Consider the following 16,363-nt stretch of genomic DNA (forward strand, 5'->3'; position numbering starts at 1 on the left):
GGAGATCCGTGTAAACAAATTTTAATTCTTTTTCTTTCTTCTCTATTATGTGTTCTGTCACTTGATTGAGACTTTGTTAAGTCTCAATCGACTAAGATCTAGCCACACTCTATCTTTATATCGTAACAAATTAGTAGTTGATGGTGATGGGATCCGGCACGTGCCCCCTTTCCCTTTGTGATGTGATTGCATGTGAATGTCAAAAAGGAATGGATATAGTTTTTTCTCGCTTTTGGCATAGCACGCCGTACTTTGGGAGGCCCACACGACAGACTATTAGCTGAGTGGTAGAGCGCACCCTTGATAACCGCGTCATTGTGCCTGGGTTGTGAGGGATCTCAGTCATATCGATAGTTCAATGTGCTCAAAAGTGCCTGGGTTTTTTCTCGCACATTGGAATGACATACTCTTCCAGTTTGAACCAGAGTTGGCATCTCCAAGGGTGTGGGCCAAATTCAGTACCTAATTGTCCACGTCATACTCTGCTTGTCTGGCGCCCCCTACTTCTCCCTTGCTTGCATGATCCTTTTTTTTCAAACAAAATTTTTCGCTTCAACATTGATTTTCCATATAAGTAATTTAAAGATAAGTATTAGGATGCAAAAATAATTCAAAGATTAATATCACAATTCAAACATAATTTCCAAACTATATAGTTCAAACTTAAATTTAATTTAATTCATCCCAATGTAGAACCCTTGAAGTTGATGACATGCTCCTCTTCCTTCTCAGTTTCATCAAGCCCACTCATCATCACCACCGGTTCGTCGTCCGGATCGTTTTTTTGATGACAAAGATTCAATAAGTCACTATAGAATTATCATCATCTGAATCCATCGTGTTTCCATGCAAATGAACAACAAATTTGTCGAAAATGACATATGCTATGTTCAGTGATTTCACCAAACACTTGGTGTCCAAGGTGTTCGGCATAGACATCATTGGTTAAGGGGCGCACCTAAGAAGAGAGGAGGGGGAGTTGGGAGACAGATTCCTCGTTCAAAGGGATTGCGATGGTGGAGGCGAGGTGGGATGCCTCCGGATGGACAATGCTGGTGATGTGAACTGACGGTGGCCATGAGATCGAGGGGACGGAGGTGGGGCGACTAGGGATTGACTCAACATGGTGGAGTGGATGGAAGGGCAAGCATAGTGACGAGGTGGAGAGGCGGGAGGACCGTAATAGCCCGGACAACAATCATGGGAGCGGTGCCAGGGTAGTAGGGTGTGGGGGAGGAGGATGTGAGTGGGGAGGAAGGGGTTCGATTGGGTTCTGGGTAGTGCCGGATCCAGGAATTAAATGAATGGTGTGCACACTCCAAAAAAAATTATCTAATCGAAGTGGCATACAATATGTGGCAAAAGAATTGAAATATTAGCTAAATTCAAGTCTCGCAACATTCTAGTTTAGGATATTCCAAATGTGCTCAACTACAATACGAATATGTTTACATGAAAGATACAAAAGAAGAAAATTACAATACTAGGAAGACTACGCTTCTGCATTGCCATGAAAGCCTCACCTATGTTATCTTCACTTACTTCAAAGAACACATCCGTTCAACAAATGTCACTAAGCAATCATTCAAGAGATCATCACTCATACTATTTCCCAATTTACTTTCCACTAGATTTATTGCAAAAGATGCGACATCAGTGCCAACTTTGATAAGTGTACCAAGTCGTAAAGATCATGATTATTTGTTTCAACAAGCATAATAGAGAGCTCACTAATAATAGTTACATCTCTAAACATATCATCTCTTGTTTCACATTGTCACCAATAATACTTGTTTCAACAAGCATAATAGAGAGCTCACCAATAATACAGAGCATAGAAGTTTCACATTGTCACCAATAATACTTGTTTCAACAAGCATAATAGAGAGCTCACCAATAATAGATAGCATAGAAGTTTCACATTGTCACCAATAATACTTGTTTCAACAAGCATAATAGAGAGCTCACCAATAATACAGATCCTTACCAAATCCGTGCTTGATATGTCCAGGGGTAGAATTCGGCAAGTCTCGTTACCTCGAATGCATAATAAGAAGCAAACTAATTGAGGGGATTCAAAGCTGATATGGAAATAAGTAATGCCATATTAACCTCATCAAACCAATTGTCAAGCTCGTGAATGATTTGATCAATCATACCAAGATATATGATACGTCTCCAACGTATCTATAATTTTTGATTGCTCCATGCTATATTATATTTTGTTTTGAACATTATTGGGCTTTATTATCCACTTTTATATTATTTTTGGGACTAACCTATTAACCCAGAGCCCAGTGCCAGTTCCTGTTTTTTCCCTTGTTTCAGTGTTTCGAAGAAAAGGAATATCAAACGGAGTCGAAACGGAATGAAACCTTCTGGAGAAGTTATTTTTGGAAGGAAAGCAACCTGATAGACTTGGAGTGCACGTCGGGAAAGAAACGAGGGAGCCACGAGGTAGGGGGCGCGCCCTCCACCCTCGTGGGCCCCTCGTGGCTCCCCTGACGTACTTCTTCCTCCTATATATACCCATATACCCTAAAACGATCGGTGTTGGAAATATGTCCTAGAGGCAATAATAAATTGGTTATGATTATATTTCCTTGTTCATGATAATCGTTTATTATCCATGCTAGAATTGTATTGATAGGAAACTCAGATACATGTGTGGATACATAGACAACACCATGTCCCTAGTAAGCCTCTAGTTGACTAGCTCGTTGATCAATAGCTGGTTACGGTTTCCTGACCATGGACATTGGATGTCGTTGACAACGGGATCACATCATTAGGAGAATGATGTGATGGACAAGACCCAATCCTAAGCCTAGCACAAGATCGTGTAGTTCATATGCTAAAGCTTTTCTAATGTCAAGTATCATTTCCTTAGACCATGAGATTGTGCAACTCCCGGATACCATAGGAGTGCTTTGGGTGTGCCAAACATCACAACGTAACTGGGTGGCTATAAGGTACACTACGGGTATCTCCGAAAGTGTCTGCTGGGTTGGCACGAATTGAGACTGGGATTTGTCACTCCGTGTAACGGAGAGGTATCTCTGGGCCCACTCGGTAGGACATCATCATAATGTGCACAATGTGACCAAGGAGTTGATCACGGGATGATGTGTTACGGAACGAGTAAAGAGACTTGCTGGTAACGAGATTGAACAAGGTACCGGGATACCGATGATCGAATCTCGGGCAAGTATCATACCGATAGACAAAGGGAATTGTATACGGGATTGATTGAATCCTTGACATCGTGGTTCATCCGATGAGATCATCGTGGAGCATCTGGGAACCAACATGGGTATCCAGATCCCGATGTTGGTTATTGACGGAGAGTTGTCTCGGCCATGTCTGCATGACTCCCGAACCCGTAGGGTCTACACACTTAAGGTCCGATGATGCTAGGGTTATAGGGAAAGTATGTACGCAGTTACCGAATGTTGTTCGGAGTCCTGGATGAGATCCCGGACATCACGAGGAGTTCCGGAGGTAAAGATTGATATATAGGAAGTATGGTTTTGGCCACCGGAAGTGTTCCGGGCATCACCGGTAGTGTACCGGGACCACCGGAGGGGTCCGGGGGTCCACCAGGTGGGGCCACCAGCCCCGGAGGCCTACATGGGCCAATAGTGGGAAGGGACCAGCCCCTAGGTGGGCTGGGGCGCCTCCCACCAAGGCCCAAGGCGCCTCCAAGAGGGGAGGGGGCAAACCCTAGGGCAGATGGGCCCTAAGGCCCACCCCAGGTGTGCCTCCCCCTCTCCCTCTTGTGGCCGCCACCCTAGATGGGATCTAGGGCTGCCGCACCCCTTGGGGTGGGAACCCTAGGTGGGGGCGCAGCCCTTCCTCTCCCCCTATATATAGTGGAGGCAAAGGGGCAGCCCTACATACGAAGTTCTTCCTCTGTTGGCGCAGCCCTACCCCTCTCCCTCCTCGTCTCTCGTAGTGCTTGGCGAAGCCCTGCTGGAGTTCTGCGCTCCTCCACGACCACCACGCCGTCGTGCTGCTGCTGGACGGAGTCTTCCCCAACCTCTCCTTCTCCCCTTGCTGGATCAGGGCGTAGGAGACGTCACCGGGCTGCACGTGTGTTGAACACGGAGGCGCCGTTGTTCGGTGCTTAGATCGGAATCAACCATGATCTGAATCGCTGCGAGTATGACTCCTTCATCTGCGTTCTTGCAACGCTTCCGCTTAGCGATCTACAAGGGTATGTAGATGCACTCCCCTTCCCCTCGTTGCTAGATTACTCCATAGATTGATCTTGGTGATGCGTAGAAAATTTTAAATTTCTGCTATGATCCTCAACAATCGGGGAACAAAATAGATCGGGAGTTCAGCCGCCAGAAGCCTCCATAGCCATCGAAAACCAATCTAGACCCGTTCCGGCACCCTGCCGGAGGGGGAAATCCCTCACCGGTGGCCATCTTCATCATCCCGGCGCTCTCCATGACGAGGAGGGAGTAGTTCACCCTCGGGGCTGAGGGTATGTACCAGTAGCTATGTGTTTGATCTCTCTCTCTCTCTCTCTCTCTCTCTCTCTCTCGTGTTCTTGAGGTGGTACGATCTTGATGTATCGCGAGCTTTGCTATTATAGTTGGATCTGATGATGTTTCTCCCCCTCTACTCTCTTGTAATGGATTGAGTTTTCCCTTTGAAGTTATCTTATCGGACTGAGTCTTTAAGGATTTGAGAACACTTGATGTATGTCTTGCTTGGGATACCCGTGGTGACAATGGGGTATTCTATTGATCCACTTGATGTATGTTTTGGTGATCAACTTGCGGGTTCCGCCCATGAACCTATGCATAGGGGTTGGCACACGTTTTTGTCTTGACTCTCTGGTAGAAACTTTGGGGCACTCTTTGAAGTACTTTGTGTTGGTTGAATAGATGAATCTGAGATTGTATGATGCATATCATATAATCATACCCACGGATACTTGAGGTGACATTGGAGTATCTAGGTGACATTAGGGTTTTGGTTGATTTGTGTCTTAAGGTGTTATTCTAGTACGAACTCTAGGGCTGTTTGTGACACTTATAGGAATAGCCCAACGGATTGATTTGAAAGAATAACTTTGAAGTGGTTTCGTACCCTACCATAATCTCTTCGTTTGTTCTCCGCTATTAGTGACTTGGAGTGACTATTTGTTGCATGTTGAGGGATAGTTATAGGATGCAATTATGTTAATATTGTTGAGAGGACTTGCACTAGTGAAAGTATGAACCCTAGGCCTTGTTTCAACACATTGCAATACCGTTTACGCTCACTTTTATCATTCGTTACCTTGCTGTTTTTATATTTTTCAGATTACAAAAACTATTATCTACCATCCATATACCACTTGTATCACCATCTCTTCGCCGAACTAGTGCACCTATACAATTTACCATTGTATTGGGTGTGTTGGGGACACAAGAGACTCTTTGTTATTTGGTTGCAGGGTTGCTTGAGAGAGACCATCTTCATCCTACGCCTCCTACGGATTGATAAACCTTAGGTCATCCACTTGAGGGAAATTTGCTACTGTCCTACAAACCTCTTGTAACGCCCTCGATGCGGCTATATCTCCCACGTGTCGAAGCACGACTTAGAGGCATAACCGCATTGAAAGCAATGTCGCAAGTGAGGTAATCTTCACACAACCCATGTAATACATAAGAGAAAGAGATACATAGTTGGCTTACACTCGCCACTTCACACAATTACAGGAATAAAGCATTACATCAACCAGATACAATCAAGGTCCGACTACGGAACCAAAATAAAAGAAGAACCCCAAATGCGACAAGGTCCCGATCGCCCCAACTGGGCACCAGTACTGATCAACTGGAAACGGATCAACACAAAGGCCTAGATCTGTATCGAGCTCCTCCTTGAGCTTGGTTGCGTCATCTGCACGGTCTCATCGGCACCTGCAAGCTGGTTTTGGAAGTATCTGTGAGCCACGGGGACTCAGCAATCTCACACCCTCACGATCAAGACTATTTAAGCTTATGGGTAAGGTAAAGGGTATGAGCTGGAGCTGTAGCAAGCGACTAGCATATATGGTGGCTAACATACGCAAATGAGAGCGAGAAGAGAAGGTAAAAGCACGGTCGAACAACTATGATCAAGAAGTGATCCTAGAACAACCTACGTCAAGCATTACTCCAACATCGTGTTCACTTCCCGGACTCCGCCGGAAAGAGACCATCACGGTTACGCACGCGGTTGATGCATTTTAATTAAGGTCAACTTCAGGTTTTCTACAACCGGACGTTAACAAATTCCCATCTGCCCATAACCGCGGGCTCGGCTTTCGAAAGTTCAAATCCCTGCAGGGGTGTCCCAACTTAGCCCATCACAAGCTCTCACGGTCAACGAAGGATATTCCTTCTAGCGGGAAGACCCGATCAGACTCGAAATCCCGGTTACAAGACATTTCGACAATGGTAAAACAAGACCAGCAACACCGCCCGAATGTGCCGACAAATCCCGATAGGAGCTACACATATCTCATTCTCAGGGCAGACTCAGATGAGCACTACGTACAACTAAAAACCAGCCCTCGAGTTTCCCCGAGGTGGCGCTGCAAGTGGCTCTGTTTGGACCAACACTCAGAGGAGCACTGGCCCGGTGGGGTTTAAATAAAGATGACCCTCAGGAGCGCGACTCCCAAGGGAAAAAGAGGCTAGGTGGCAAATGGTAAAACCAATGTTGGGCATTGCTGGAGGAGTTTTATTCAAGGCGAACTGTCAAGGGGTTCCCATTATTACCCAACCGCGTAAGGAACGTAAAATCTGGGAACATAACACCGATATGACGGAAACTAGGGCGGCAGAGTGGAACAAAACACCAGGCATAAGGCCGAGCCTTCCACCCTTTACCAAGTATATAGATGCATTAATTAAATAAGATATATTGTGATATCCCAACAAGTAAACATGTTCCAACAAGGAACAACTTCTCCATGTTCCAACAAGGAACAAACTTCAATCTCCACCTGCAACTAACATAGCTATAAGAGGGGCTGAGCAAAGCGGTAACATAGCCAAACAACGGTTTGCTAGGACAAGGTGGGTTAGAGGCTTGGTTCAACAATATGGGTGGCATGATTAGCAAGTGGTAGGTATCGCAGCATAGGCATAGCAAAAGAGCGAGCAACTAAGCAAGCAAAGATAGAAGTGATTTCAAGGGTATGGTCATCTTGCCTGAAATCTCGCAAGGAAGAAGAACGAGTCCATGAAGAAGATAAACGGACGTAGTCGAATGGATCCTCACACACACGACGTTATCGGAACCAACCCGAAGAAGCAACACCGGAAAGAAGCAAACAACATAGAAACAACCACCACATAAACATGGCAGGATGCACAACCAAGTATGATGCATGTCCGGTTTAAATGTTCATGGCACGACAAAGTGCACAAGCAATTCTACATATTAAGTGGAGCTCAATATGCACGAGTTGCATATTGACGAAACACCACATCAATTATTTAGTTCTCTCTTGGTTAGGTACTCAACAATATTAAATGTTGTTTAAACATGGCAAGAGGTGATACATAATAAAACTACCTAACTAGGCAAGTTTAAATGAGGCCGGAACAACAAAACAACAAGTCCGGAAACTCCTCATATGCATAAATTAGATTTGGTACTGTTCTGCCCTAAACAATATTTTAGAGTTGTTAAACATGCAAAGTAAAGCCACCATGTTAAACTAGGCAAAATTCTACCCCATTTACATATAAGGTTTATTAAAATCCGAGCTACGGTTATTTAGTTATGAATTAAAGCATTTTAGCAAGTTATTTAAGCAAATTTAAACAAACAGCATTTTAAACATGTTAAACATGGACGAAAGTTGGATATTATTAAACTAGATGAAATTCTAAGCAAGTTATATATATAGTTCATTTTAATCCGATGCACCAATTGTGAGTTATTATATGCATGTAGTCTAGGGAGTTTTCCACAAAACCGAAGTCTCTGGAATAAAGGCAAAAACGCAGACCTGAAAAAAAAACAGGAACTGGGCCGAATCTGGCCGGCCCAACAAGAGAAAAAAATCAAGAGGAGGGGGCGCTCGGGGGCTGCTCACCCTGGGCCTGGCCAAGTCGGTGGGAGGAGGGAGGCCTGCAGGGGCGATGCTGGGCCGGGAGGCCTAGCGCTGGGCCTGGGTGCGATCTGTCGCTGGCGCTCCAAGCGAATAGGGAGGCGGGTCAACGCAGGGGTGCTCGTCCCCTTCCCTGGTTCGAACGAAGCAGAGGACGCAGGGGAACGGCGGCAAGGCAGCAGCGGAGGGCGGTGTCTAGCGCGATGTAGGCGAACTTGGCGCAACTCCGGCGAGCTGAGGACTCCGGCGGGACGGCAGGGATGGAGCGGACGAACGGATCCAGCCCTATGGAGCCGATTTGACCAGAGGCGAGGCGAGGGGTGGAACGAGGCGAATATGGGCTTCCGGTCCAGGCAGTCATGGCGGGGAGGCGCTCCGGCGAGGCAGGGGTCGACTGGAGGTCGGGGATGGACTAGACCCTCCATTCCCAGTCAGATCCAGCGAGGACTTGGGGTCTAGGAGCCATGGCATCTTCGGGAGCTCCTGAGGTCATCCATGGCAGAGAGGGAGAGAGGTTAGAGAGGAAGAAAAATATGGCAGGGATGAGAGATAGGAGTACAGAGAGGATCGGAGGGACCTGGTCGGGGAGGGCCGGTGAGGTCCGGCCTGGCGGTGTCGGTTGGCTCGGTGGGAGGATCGGGAAGACATGGGATGTCCTGATTGGAGTGACAGGGAAAACGAGGTGGATCTCGTGGCTGACGGCGGGACAAGACTGATGGGACAAACTCCTTGATTTTAGGGTTAGGGGCTATATATAGCATGTAGGTGAAAGGAGAGGGATATGGATCATCGGATCGAAAACCTACGGACGAGAATAAATATGCTAAGGAGTACAATAAATAAAACGATGATATTTTGAAGATGTTTGGGGATGTTCCGGACCCAACGGTGAGGAATGTCCGGGTCGGGTTCGGGTAAGTTTCGGACACGCGCGAGGGGTCGATGCACTGTGCAAAGAGGGGTAAGCTGGCCTGGCGGTTGGCAGTGGACTGAGAGGAGAGAAGAGAAAGCGGCCCGGCAACAGTTTTCGGAGATCGAAAACGCCCGACGTTAGACCGACTATAATGCCGCTATAGTTATCTGTTGGGGCGTCAAACAAACTCCGAATGCGACGAAAATTGGCAGGCGGCCTACCTACAACAAAACAACACCGCACGCCAACTTTCATCCCATTCCGAGAACATTTTCCGGCCACTTATAAAATACTATTTCGGACATGCCTCGGGCGCGTGCAAGTGTGTCTGGGCTTAGAACGGACAACGGAAGGAACGAGGAGACCGGGACGGATGCAAGTTTTGAAAACATGATGATGCAATGCACATGATGACATGATATGAAATGCATGACACGCAAGCAAAGACAAGGCAACAACAACGAATAACTGGAGGACACCTGGCACAACGGTCTCGGGGCGTTACAACACTCCACCACTACAAGAGGATCTCGTCCTGAGATCTAGAATGGCACCGGAAGGAAAAAACGGAAGAGAAAGAGAAGAGGTAAAACTAAGTTGCTCCTTTGACAAATGAGTGAAACCAAAGAACCTTGCAAAGGTTAAGCCATTTCGAGAAAAGAATACAACGGAGATGACGAAGCTGAAAACACTCTGGTTAAATGGATAAGCACGAAAAGAACACGATCTTTGATAAAACGGGATGATGGGTTGAAAAGAGCAACATCACAATGCCTCCGGATCAAAAGAATAGAAGATAGATAATTGAAATAAAAGAATGGAGAAGAAAAGGACAACTTCTGCCACAAAAGAGCTTGTAAAAAGCATCCTTAGGCGAAGGGTTGAACGGAGTTGTTGGAAAACCAACAACGAAAAAGAGTAAACTTGTAGTGGGCTTATGGAGAACATCTCAAAACTGAGCTGAAATTCTGCCACTGACGGAAACGATAGATTGGATTGATATCGACAAGGAGACGAGAAACTTATACCACCAGGAGGATAAAAGAACTTGGGTCAATTATAAGCACCATAATAGCAACAATCCTTAGAAAAAGCTTTAGGTGAAATATAACCCAAGATAACTCCAACGAAGAGGTTGATGGATTTAATATATCTCATTCTTAACAACATGTGAATCATGAAACATGACTCAAAATATCAAGAATGACATAATACCACCTCCAATGATACGGTAGAAAGGATTGCACTTCGGGATGCAAGAAGAAGAAAAACTTGAGCTTCTTAGCAAAGAATGTCGATGGACACTTCGAGAAGGAATTAAATCCTTGATGTATCCATCATGTAGAACCTTCATGAAGAACTCCAGTAATAAAAGAATGATCCAAAATAATTGAATGATGAAAAGAATAATATTGAAGCCTTGCAATGATTTAGATAGAGATCTCCGTGATAATATAATTGAAAGAGGTTGGAACTCCGGGAAAAAGAGAAGATGGAACAAATGAAACCGAGAATTTGAAGGGCCTCCGGAATAAAGAATTAATCATTCGGATGAAACAAGAATAAGAATTACATTATGCTTATCCTTCACCAATTAAATTGATGACAAGCAACGGATTTGACATACTACTTATTCTCGTAGAAAGGATTAAGATAGATATAGCGTCAACTTGGAAAGGTCTTCCATGAACCACCGGTCGGGTTGAAACAACGAATAAATTGATATGATGAATGAAGGAAGACAAAAATCTTGGAAGAACCACCGTAAGAATTGAGAATGAACGGAAATACATGAGAGAGTTTAGATACAAGAGAACAAAGAGATCATGAACTGATTAGAGAATATACTTGAATGATGCACCGGTTAGGTTTGGAGAATGAGAGCTGAAAGCTGGAATGAATAATCCTGAATTGATGGCCTTCAGATCAACAAACTGAAAAGACTCCTGAATTACTCCGGATGGGTGAAAAGAATTCTCATAATCAAAACAATTATTAGGGGATGGCAACAAGCTAGAATCATGAATCTTGAAGAGAATGGAGCAGGATTGAGAGAAAATCTTCTTCGGTCTTCAAATTTTGAATTACAACGAGAAATACCACCATGAATTGTTTAGACACTCCGGAAGAATAAAAACAAAGAGGTTGAGCCAATGGTGAAAAGAATTTGAAAGATCTTGGAGAAACCCTCTGACTGATGAAAATTCATTCTTGCGTCACACTTCAAAAAGAAATTTGGATAGCTCCGGGAAAATAAGAAGAGTCAGGTAAGATCCTGGAAAAAGACCTGTGGGTTAGGGCCCACTCAAAAGAAACACCGTTGAACGATTGCTTGAAAAGAGAGATTCCACCGGTTGAATTTAAATGGCTTGAATGAGGTAACATCCTCGAAAGATCTTGAACGAATGTAGAGTGGAAACACGAATCTTCTGAGATATCTTCGGCACTCTGAAACAAATGAATAGCGAGGAGTAGATGATTAAGAGGTGCACCGGTATGAGAAGGTATTGAAATGAGGAAAAGATATGATCAACAAAGCTTGTATTGGATCCGCCGGAGATGGAAAGAATGAAGAATGATGAACTAGTAGAACATCTTCTTGAGAACCACCGGGTAAGAATATTGACGGAAAAGAATGGAGAGACTTCACATGAATAAAAGGATACTTGATTAAGAAATCCGAGTCCTTGAGGAAAAAGGGTGGGTGGGCGGGAAAAACAAAGGCAACTTGGAGACGGATGAAACAAACACCGTTGAGAAGAACTGATACTTGATCTTGCGAATGTTGAAGTGATCGGATCCACTTGAAGAGAAACACGCCAGTGAAAAAGGATTGACATGACAATCTCGATTATCAAGAAGGATTAGTATTCACATCGGAGTATGAGAACACCATTTGGGGAAGGTATGGAATCAACATTTGACTTCGAAGCAACTCGAATACCACAACTCAAAACAAAACAAAGGACTGGCTTGCAGAATAAGCCGGAACAAACATATGATAGAGATTTCGTCCGAAGTTTTTGTGGTGGGGCCTACACGGGCTCGATCGTACATCACCATCATGTACAAGGCAGTGCACATGACATACGAAGCATCCCCGAGTCGGCATAGCCAAGGACTCTTTAAGACACAACGAGACCACTGTAAAACCAACCGTGAATAGGAGGACCACTAGACGTCGAACCCCAATTTCGTATCATACATCTGTCGGAAAGATATCCTAAGTGCTACTTGAATTCCCACTTATAAACTCCCAAAATTTTCCGGTTATGCAATCAGGTGTTGGGGATATAGGGGAAGCATAATATCTCACCCAAAACTAACAAATCCTACATCCAGCTGTATCCATCCTTCAACACATAACCAAGAAACCTTCGGAAATCGTCTACCTCAACCTTCGAAAAGTATCCGTTATACGAGTTATGGCAATACTCCCGAACTCCCGCCCCAGTACTGGGTGGCGTCGAGGTTATCTCACCAACAACTACATAAAAGAGATTTCTGATGTCGGTGAAACTAAACTCAGGTATTCCAGAACTACAACGATAAAATTGTGACGACAACACCTCGAAGCTCAACTCCCTGGGACACTGCCACAACCCCTAAATGACAGGAGGCACCAAGAACAATGTTCTCGTCACAAATCGATCGGAACGATTCCAAGATACCCGCGTGATCCTAAATAAAATTTTAGTGAAATTTGAGAAGAGAAGAGTCAAAACTCTACGTCAAGATGCCTTACCAGAGCGATGAAGGGACTGGGGAGTAAAAGAATTCCTAAACTCTCCGATATATAATTCCTAAATGACTCAAAACATTTTTCTAGACTCAACTCGTCCACTAATTCGATCAAGCAGTGGGGGCTCCTAAGGTCGGGAAAGGCTCTGATTACCAACTTGTAACGCCCTCGATGCGGCTATATCTCCCACGTGTCGAAGCACGACTTAGAGGCATAACCGCATTGAAAGCAATGTCGCAAGTGAGGTAATCTTCACACAACCCATGTAATACATAAGGGAAAGAGATACATAGTTGGCTTACACTCGCCGCTTCACACAATTACAGGAATAAAGCATTACATCAACCAGATACAATCAAGGTCCGACTACGGAACCAAAATAAAAGAAGAACCCCAAATGCGACAAGGTCCCGATCGCCCCAACTGGGCACCACTACTGATCAACTGGAAACGGATCAACACAAAGGCCAAGATCTGTATCGAGCTCCTCCTTGAGCTTGGTTGCGTCATCTGCACAGTCTCATCGGCACCTGCAAGCTGGTTTTGGAAGTATCTGTGAGCCACGTGGACTCAGCAATCTCGCACCCTCGCGATCAAGACTATTTAAGCTTATGGGTAAGGTAAAGGTATGAGGTGGAGCTGCAGCAAGCGACTAGCATATATGGTGGCTAACATACGCAAATGAGAGCGAGAAGAGAAGGCAAAAGCACGGTCGAACAACTATGATCAAGAAGTGATCCTAGAACAACCTACGTCAAGCATTACTCCAACACCGTGTTCACTTCCCGGACTCCGCCGGAAAGAGACCATCACGGTTACGCACACGGTTAATGCATTTTAATTAAGGTCAACTTCAGGTTTTCTACAACCGGACGTTAACAAATTCCCATCTGCCCATAACCGCGGGCACGGCTTTCGAAAGTTCAAATCCCTGCAGGGGTGTCCCAACTTAGCCCATCACAAGCTCTCACGGTCAACGAAGGATATTCCTTCTATCGGGAAGACCCGATCAGACTCAGAATCCCGGTTACAAGACATTTCGACAATGGTAAAACAAGACCAGCAACACCGCCCGAATGTGCCGACAAATCCTGATAGGAGCTGCACATATCTCGTTCTCAGGGCACACTCAGATGAGCACTACGTACAACTAAAAACCAACCCTCGAGTTTCCCCGAGGTGGCGCTACAAGTGGCTCTGTTTGGACCAACACTCAGAGGAGCACTGGCCCGGGGGGGTTTAAATAAAGATGACCCTCAGGAGAGCGACTCCCAAGGGAAAAAGAGGCTAGGTGGCAACTGGTAAAACCAATGTTGGGCATTGCTGGAGGAGTTTTATTCAAGGCGAACTATCAAGGGGTTCCCATTATTACCCAACCGCGTAAGGAACGCAAAATCCGGGAACATAACACCGATATGACGGAAACTAGGGCGGCAAGAGTGGAACAAAACACCAGGCATAAGGCCGAGCCTTCCACCCTTTACCAAGTATATAGATGCATTAATTAAATAAGATATATTGTGATATCCCAACAAGTAAACATGTTCCAACAAGGAACAACTTCTCCATGTTCCAACAAGGAACAAACTTCAATCTCCACCTGCAACTAACATAGCTATAAGAAGGGCTGAGCAAAGCGGTAACATAGCCAAACAACGGTTTGCTAGGACAAGGTGGGTTAGAGGCTTGGTTCAACAATATGGGTGCCATGATAAGCAAGTGGTAGGTATCGCAGCATAGGCATAGCAAAAGAGCGAGCAACTAAGCAAGCAAAGATAGAAGTGATTTCGAGGGTATGGTCATCTTGCCTGAAATCCCGCAAGGAAGAAGAACGAGTCCATGAAGAAGATAAACGGACGTAGTCAAACGGATCCTCACACACACGACGTTATCGGAACCAACCCGAAGAAGCAACACCGGAAATAAGCAAACAACATAGTAAACAACCACCACATAAACATGGCAGGATGCACAACCAAGTATGATGCATGTCCGGTTTAAATGTTCATGGCATGACAAAGTGCACAAGCAATTCTACATATTAAGTGGAGCTCAATATGCACGAGTTGCATATTGACGAAACACCACATCAATTATTTAGTTCTCTCTTGGTTAGGTACTCAACAATATTAAATGTTGTTTAAACATGGCAAGAGGTGATACATAATAAAACTACCTAACTAGGCAAGTTTAAATGAGGCCGGAACAACAAAACAACAAGTCCGGAAACTCCTCATATGCATAAATTAGATTTGGTACTGTTCTGCCCTAAACAATATTTTAGAGTTGTTAAACATGCAAAGTAAAGCCACCATGTTAAACTAGGAAAAATTCTACCCCATTTACATATAAGGTTTATTAAAATCCGAGCTACGGTTAGTTAGTTATGAATTAAAGCATTTTAGCAAGTTATTTAAGAAAATTTAAACAAACAGCATTTTAAACATGTTAAACATGGATGAAAGTTGGATATTATTAAACTAGATGAAATTCTAAGCAAGTTTCATATATAATTCATTTTAATCCGATGCACCAATTGTGAGTTATTATATGCATGTAGTCTAGGGGGTTTTCTGCAAAACTGATGTCTCTGGAATAAAGGCAAAAACGCAGACCTGAAAAAAAATCAGGAACTGGGCTGAATCTGGCGGGCCCAACAAGAGAAAAAAAATCAAGAGGAGGGGGCGCTCGGGGGCTGCTCACCCTGGGCCTGGCCAAGTCGGTGGGAGGAGGGAGGCCTGCAGGGGCGATGCTGGGCCGGGAGGCCTAGCGCTGGGCCTGGGTGCGATCTGTCGCTGGCGCTCCAAGCGAAGAGGGAGGCGGGTCAACGCAGGGGTGCTCGTCCCCTTCCCTGGTTCGAACGAAGCAGAGGACGCGGGGGAACGGCGGGAAGGCAGCAGCGGAGGGCGGTGTCTAGCGCGATGTAGGCGAACTTGGCGCAACTCCGGCGAGCTGAGGACTCCGGCGGGACGGCAGGGATGGAGCAGACGAACGGATCCAGCCCTATGGAGCCGATTTGACCAGAGGCGAGGCGAGGGGTGGAACGAGGCGAAGATGGGCTTCCGGTCCAGGCAGTCATGGCGGGGAGGCGCTCCGATGAGGCAGGGGTCGACTGGAGGTCGGGGATGGACTAGACCCTTCATTCCCAGTCAGATCCGGCGAGGACTTGGGGTCCAGGAACCATGGCATCTTCGGGAGCTCCTGAGGTCATCCATGGCAGAGAGGGAGAGAGGTTAGAGAGGAAGAAAAATATGGCAGGGATGAGAGATAGGAGTACAGAGAGGATCGGAGGGACCTGGTCGGGGAGGGCCGGTGAGGTCCGGCCTGGCGGTGTTGGTTGGCTCGGGGAAAACGAGGTGGATCTCGTGGCTGGCGGCGGGACAAGACTGATGGGACAAACTCCTTGATTTTAGGGTTAGGGGCTATATATAGCATGTAGGTGAAAGGAGAGGGATATGGATCATCGGATCGAAAACCTACGGACGAGAATAAATATGCTAAGGAGTACAATAAATAAAACGATGATATTTTGAAGATGTTTGGGGATGTTTCGGACCCAACGGTGAGGACTGTCCGGGTCGGGTTCGGGTAAGTTTCG

The sequence above is a fragment of the Triticum aestivum genome, chromosome 2A (assembly GCF_018294505.1).
Source record: "Triticum aestivum cultivar Chinese Spring chromosome 2A, IWGSC CS RefSeq v2.1, whole genome shotgun sequence".
Taxonomy (NCBI): Eukaryota; Viridiplantae; Streptophyta; class Magnoliopsida; order Poales; family Poaceae; genus Triticum; species Triticum aestivum.